At 45.4% G+C, this 7,074-nt stretch overlaps 1 non-coding gene and 1 pseudogene across 1 annotated transcript; both read left to right on the top strand.

Moving 5' to 3' along the window:
* The first annotated feature begins 1,347 nt into the window (after positions 1-1,347).
* LOC119733499 lies at positions 1,348-1,532 on the top strand. The gene has a single exon (XR_005271867.1). It is a non-coding gene; the product is annotated as a U2 spliceosomal RNA (small nuclear RNA).
* A 5,365-nt stretch (positions 1,533-6,897) lies between these two features.
* Positions 6,898-7,074, top strand: LOC119733541 (annotated as a pseudogene).

The raw sequence follows: 7,074 nt of genomic DNA, 5'->3' as shown, positions 1-7,074 counted from the left end.
TTAGCCATACATGTATGTATATGCATTGTCTTAAATGTTGCCTCATGTAGAATGTGAATGACTTATTCACCAAAGGTTACAAAAATGGACAAATAATGGTGCGTTGACATTTGTTTCCCGTTTGTTTCTTTTCTTTCTTTCTCTCTCTTCAATTAACTCCCCGCGGGACCGCATTGATATTGATACATAAGTATTATAAGCGCAAATGAAAACGGTATGACGAATGTTTTCTTTTCTTTCGAATTTTCTTCTTATAACTTCATGACGAAATAAACAATAAATCAATGAAATAAAATAGTAATTATTACAAAAAGGGGAAATAAGTAAGTGAAAAAATAACAAAACAAAACAATAACCAAGCAATTAAAGGAAAGCGGCAGGCTGGGACTCGAACCCACGGTCTATTACTTTCTACATGTGCTCTCTAACCACTCGGCCACGGAGCTTACTGACAAACTGAAGTATTTCCCCGCCCCTAATGTGGGACCCATTGGCAGGCCCTGAGAAATACCCAGATGGGAAACGCCGAGGCGCGATGACCGGGAGTGTTGAAGGGCGCCATCTATTGATATGCTTGTCCCGGTACATCGTACGTACGGCATTTAGTGCCGACGCTCTCGCTCACTGATGCATTGATCCCATTTTTTGTCTGGATTAATTTTTTCAACAAGATTTTGGGTGAAATATGATCGAGGTGTATGAAAATGCATGATAGAAATATTTTTAAGAATGTATATGTCTCTGTTAATCTGAGAAAGCCGGAGATTTCTTGCTCATCTCTCTCTCCCCTGGTTTCGTTGAGTTGCGGTGGACGCGCAGGAGTCTTTTTTTTTGTTTTCACACCAGGAAACAAAAAAAGGCAAAAATAAATAATAAGAAGAACAATAGCAAACAGTATTTCAAGACGAATAATCCCTTTCCGCGCTATTGTTTTAATATTAATCGTTATCGCTTCTCGGCCTTTTGGCTAAGATCATTGCACTTTGGTCTAAGTCTTGGTCAGGAATATCAGGAGGAGGTCCAGACTCGGCATTGCACTTTGCCTTGAGACTGTAAGGCCCCGCCCCCGAAGCGGTCCCCGGCTGGTTTCCCAAGGGCGGCCAGTTCGGGTGATCCTACCTTGGTGGTATCCCTTCGGGGTGTTTTCTGTGCATTTGGCAAGTGGTTGGTACCTAGTGCCACCCCCAAATGTACAGGCCTATGTGTGTGGCCTTCGGGCCGTTTCTATGTTGTCAGTTTTATGTAAACCTTCGGGTTTTGCGTGTTGTTGTTTTGTCCCGGGCAGGAGGGTTCGCAACCCTACTAGCTTGGTCCGGCGTGGTCGGCCTGCCTGGTTCCCCACTTGTGGTCTTGTGGGGGAACCCTAAAAAATAAGTATCTGTTCTTTTCAGCTTAATATCTGAAACGCTGTTCATTGAACAGCCAGTATATTAAACTGATTTTTGGATTTGGGCCGTGGAATAGAGGCTTGCCTCGTCCCGGCCACGGGTTGGCCCGGTATAGCAGTACATCCGGGATTCGGCCCACTCCCTTCGGGGAACATAAATTAATACAAAAACAGGTTCTGACTACGGTGCCCCGTCGTTAAAGGTTCGTTTTCTTTTGACGTTTTGGTGACAGGGCTTTCACATTGAATTACGGTAAATATTAGTAAGTGTGTAAAGTCTTGTTAAATTATGATGTTGGCGTTTCCATTGATTTCCGTTCAAGGTGTAAAAAAAAAAAAAAAAAAAAAAGGCTTGGCCACGACCCCTCTGTGTCTGGTTATAAATGTATTGTTTGAGTCTCGTTGCAATATGTTTCTAGGCATCTTCTTCCTTTTCTTATTTGTTATCCCTTTTCCCCCTTGTTTTGCTTCTGATTTGTTTGTTTCCCAGGATGAGTGCTCCTGCCACGATTGGTCGCCAGAGGGCGCCGTAACAGTTGATGGCTTCGCATGCTCATATCGCGTCCGCGCATGTCCTATAAGTTGCCTCGCCGGGGCTGGGATGGCCATTGAATCATCTACAACCGACTGAGGAGACACAAACATGTCTGGCCGTGGCAAAGGAGGAAAGGGACTAGGCAAAGGGGGTGCCAAGCGACACCGCAAGGTTCTCCGAGATAACATCCAGGGAATCACTAAACCAGCCATTCGTCGGCTGGCCCGCCGCGGAGGAGTCAAGCGTATCTCCGGGCTCATCTACGAAGAAACCCGCGGAGTCCTCAAGGTTTTCCTGGAGAACGTTATCCGCGATGCAGTCACCTACTGCGAGCACGCCAAGAGGAAGACTGTCACTGCAATGGACGTGGTGTATGCGCTGAAGAGACAGGGACGCACGCTGTACGGCTTCGGCGGCTAGACACCATATTCAAAAATCAAACCGAACGGCTCTTTTCAGAGCCACCACTATTTCAAAAAAGAGATTGAATCTTGATTTTACTCGATTTCACTTGTCCTTGTCATGTGTGTTCTTAGAGTTGCTTTTCCCCTCCCTATTTCCACTGTAAAACATGTCTGGTCTCCATTTTTTGTCAAAGTCGATTAAGTAATAATTACTGGGTGCTCGTCTCAGGATATAGCGGGGAACGTATAGAGGGATCCGTGACATTTTGTTCGCGAATGGGTGTGTGTGATTATTGTCTTTATTACAAAACAAACATAAACAGCAGCCAGGGAAATCCGTATGTTTGTCACTTTTCTTTTAGGGGGTGGGGGAGGGGGTGTTTATTGGGGTTCAATTAATCCCAAGTAGGGGGTGGGAGAAATATTGTAGTCACAACGATCCCAAATGGATTCTGTTGCCGAGGGCTCATAATACTATAGGCTCGGAAAAGCAGCATTTTCGATTGAAATTTAACGTCTATACTTTTTCAACGTACGGAAATCGTGATCACTGAAGCGTCTCCGCTTGGCCCCCGAAGCACCCAATCGGAAGATAGCCCATTGTTAGGCTTCCAACCTAGGATGCTATGCGCCGGCCTTAAGAGGCGGGGTCCGTTCGCTCAATCTGCACTCAGTTGTGATCACCGTTCATCAAACCATACCCTTGACCATGGCGCGCACCAAGCAGACGGCAAGAAAGAGCACCGGGGGGAAAGCCCCCAGGAAGCAGTTGGCCACCAAGGCGGCCCGCAAGAGCGCACCGGCGACTGGCGGTGTCAAGAAACCCCATCGGTACCGACCGGGAACCGTCGCCCTCCGTGAGATTCGCCGCTACCAGAAGAGCACCGAACTGCTGATCCGAAAGCTGCCATTCCAGAGACTTGTGCGTGAAATTGCACAGGATTTCAAAACTGAACTGCGATTCCAGAGTTCTGCCGTCATGGCATTGCAAGAAGCGAGCGAAGCTTACCTCGTCGGCCTCTTCGAAGACACCAACCTGTGCGCCATTCACGCCAAGAGGGTCACCATCATGCCCAAGGACATCCAGTTGGCCCGCCGAATTCGGGGTGAACGAGCTTGAGCACGTTGTGTGCGCAAAAAGAAATAAAACTAACGGCTCTTTTCAGAGCCACTACTTCTTCAAAGAGAGATTAAGTCCAATCCCTGAGTTTTCCTTCAAATAAAGAATAAAGGGCCGTTGATTTTTTTCCGAATTATTATTGTTGATATTCTGTCCAAATACATTCCACTTTTTGGGTTCTATACGTATGCCTCATCCGAAACGTGTTCCAGGCAAAATTGAATTGTTATGGGCATGGTAATAATGATATATATTTCCTATCTGTTTTGACAATTACAGGTACTCGTTCTCTTATTTTCGTCGGTTTTGCGTTACATTGTATGATTCATTATAAATGGATGGTGCATAAGGGGGAAACAACATTTAAAGAAGTATTGGTGCACTACGACATATTAATTCGCCCTCCGCTGGAGATGACTTTATTATTTCCCAGAAATTCAGTAGACAATAATATTTAAGAAGGACACTTATACACGTGTCAGTCTGAGAAAAAGGCTAAAAATACCCTTGCCGGGGAGGGGGGGGGGGGGGGTCGTGCCGTGCGTGCATTGTATAACTATGCACGCATACCGCTTTCTTCACGCATGGGTTAGCGGTCACTGGCGGGAAAGTGGACGATGCATGGGTGGTCAGAATCCAAGCTGTGCACAATAAAAGCCGGCCAAGACGTGCTGGTCTTTCATTCGATCTCACGATCCGATACATTCCAAGTCCTCCAATATGGCTCCCAAAGTTAGCGGAAAAGGTCAGAAGAAGGCCGGAAATACTAAGGGTCCGGTTAGCGCAAACAAAAAGAGGCACCGGCGTCGCAAGGAGAGCTACGGCATCTACATCTACAAAGTGATGAAACAGGTGCACCCCGACACCGGAATCTCGAGCAAGGCAATGAGCATCATGAACAGCTTTGTCAACGACGTGTTTGAGCGCATCGCCAGCGAATCTTCTCGCCTCGCTCTCTACAACAAGAAGTCCACCATCACAAGCCGTGAAGTGCAGACAGCAGTACGCCTACTTCTTCCCGGGGAGCTTGCTAAGCATGCAGTCAGCGAAGGCACCAAGGCCGTCACCAAGTACACGACTTCAAAATAGAAATTTTGAAGGCTTCAAAACCAAACGGCTCTTTTCAGAGCCAACACAGTTTCCAAAAAGAGATTTGCCAGTCAGCTCAGTTCGCCCGATCAGCCCATTTCTTAGGTTTTACAACTAACCTTTTTTTATTCTGTTGTGTCCCTTTCACTCTCTCTCTTTTTTTTTAATATGCTTTTACCCTTCGTGAGGCGAGGGGAGGTAATGCGATTAAAGTTAATCCCTGAGTCTTGTCGTCGTCGTAAACACATAATTTAATTTATGCCACAGCCTTTTTCAATTGGTCATTTCTTTCAATCTCCGGACGAGTGCTTGCATTTTGTTGAGTGGGTTACTATTAAAAAATAAATTAGGATTTCGTCTGTGGGATGTTACAAATATCTAGCAAGAAACCGAGGCCAGTTTTAACCGCCGCGTGAGAGCAACGAATCACTGCCATTGTGCGGAGGCTGGTCGAAAGATCATGGGACTTCTTCGGCGGAATAACAATAAAACGTCTTAAAATGGAGGTAAGAATGTTGCATGTTTCTGTGTTTTATCTAGTGATTCCATTACTTTGAACGACGATGACACAGTTGTAATTTTTTGTTCCCTCGTCCCCCGCGTCCAAAATGGATGCGGTGCACCCAACCGTGCGACGGGCACGCCCGTGTCGCGTGATTGGCTACTTGGCACGCTTCAGCCAATCCACCAGAACGCTATAACTAGTGTTGTGTTTTCCAAGTGGGTTCATTCACACACCACCTTTACTGCAGAGTACATTCATCTTCTGTCACTATACTGTCAAGATGACTGGGCGAGGAAAGAGCGGCAAAGCAAGAAGCAAGGCCAAGAGCAGGTCCTCCAGGGCGGGACTCCAGTTCCCCGTGGGTCGTGTTCACAGATTTCTGCGTAAGGGCAACTACGCCCAGCGTGTCGGTGCCGGTGCACCGGTCTACCTTGCGGCAGTGATGGAGTACCTTACCGCGGAGATCTTGGAACTGGCCGGAAACGCTGCACGAGACAACAAGAAGACGAGAATTAATCCCCGCCATCTGCAGCTTGCTATACGCAACGACGAGGAGTTGAACAAGTTGATGAGCGGAGTTACCATCGCGCAGGGTGGTGTCCTTCCCAACATCCAGCAAGTTCTTCTGCCCAAGAAGACCGCCAAAGTGTCAAAGTAAAGAAAAGAACTTACTTTGCATCCACAAACCCAAAAGGCTCTTTTCAGAGCCACCACAACCTTCAAAAAAGAGATTTGTCGCTGCCTGTCTAACTCCACCTCTACCTTCACTCATAGCCGAAATCAATTTCTCTAATTTTTTTTATAAACAATAGAACACTGTTCCAGATAGAATTCCCACTGTGTCCTTTAACTTAATCATTATGCAAAATTTTACGCACTGCGTATGTGACCGGCCGGCCGGCTGAGTACATTAGCCATACATGTATGTATATGCATTGTCTTAAATGTTGCCTCATGTAGAATGTGAATGACTTATTCACCAAAGGTTACAAAAATGGACAAATAATGGTGCGTTGACATTTGTTTCCCGTTTGTTTCTTTTCTTTCTTTCTCTCTCTTCAATTAACTCCCCGCGGGACCGCATTGATATTGATACATAAGTATTATAAGCGCAAATGAAAACGGTATGACGAATGTTTTCTTTTCTTTCGAATTTTCTTCTTATAACTTCATGACGAAATAAACAATAAATCAATGAAATAAAATAGTAATTATTACAAAAAGGGGAAATAAGTAAGTGAAAAAATAACAAAACAAAACAATAACCAAGCAATTAAAGGAAAGCGGCAGGCTGGGACTCGAACCCACGGTCTATTACTTTCTACATGTGCTCTCTAACCACTCGGCCACGGAGCTTACTGACAAACTGAAGTATTTCCCCGCCCCTAATGTGGGACCCATTGGCAGGCCCTGAGAAATACCCAGATGGGAAACGCCGAGGCGCGATGACCGGGAGTGTTGAAGGGCGCCATCTATTGATATGCTTGTCCCGGTACATCGTACGTACGGCATTTAGTGCCGACGCTCTCGCTCACTGATGCATTGATCCCATTTTTTGTCTGGATTAATTTTTTCAACAAGATTTTGGGTGAAATATGATCGAGGTGTATGAAAATGCATGATAGAAATATTTTTAAGAATGTATATGTCTCTGTTAATCTGAGAAAGCCGGAGATTTCTTGCTCATCTCTCTCTCCCCTGGTTTCGTTGAGTTGCGGTGGACGCGCAGGAGTCTTTTTTTTTGTTTTCACACCAGGAAACAAAAAAAGGCAAAAATAAATAATAAGAAGAACAATAGCAAACAGTATTTCAAGACGAATAATCCCTTTCCGCGCTATTGTTTTAATATTAATCGTTATCGCTTCTCGGCCTTTTGGCTAAGATCATGTGTAGTATCTGTTCTTTTCAGACAGCCACGCCTCCCCGGAGCTCCGGGTTGTCTTTGAAGAAAATCGAGTTTTTAGATCGAGTGAGAGGATAATTTTGATATCCACCTTTTTGTCTTGGTTTATAGACCAAGTGGGTCTAGTTTTT

The sequence above is a fragment of the Patiria miniata genome, unplaced genomic scaffold, assembly GCF_015706575.1.
Source record: "Patiria miniata isolate m_02_andy unplaced genomic scaffold, ASM1570657v1 HiC_scaffold_25, whole genome shotgun sequence".
NCBI classification, from domain to species: domain Eukaryota; kingdom Metazoa; phylum Echinodermata; class Asteroidea; order Valvatida; family Asterinidae; genus Patiria; species Patiria miniata.
Note: the sequence above shows the minus strand (reverse complement) of the source record. Positions and strands in the feature narration are given on the sequence as shown.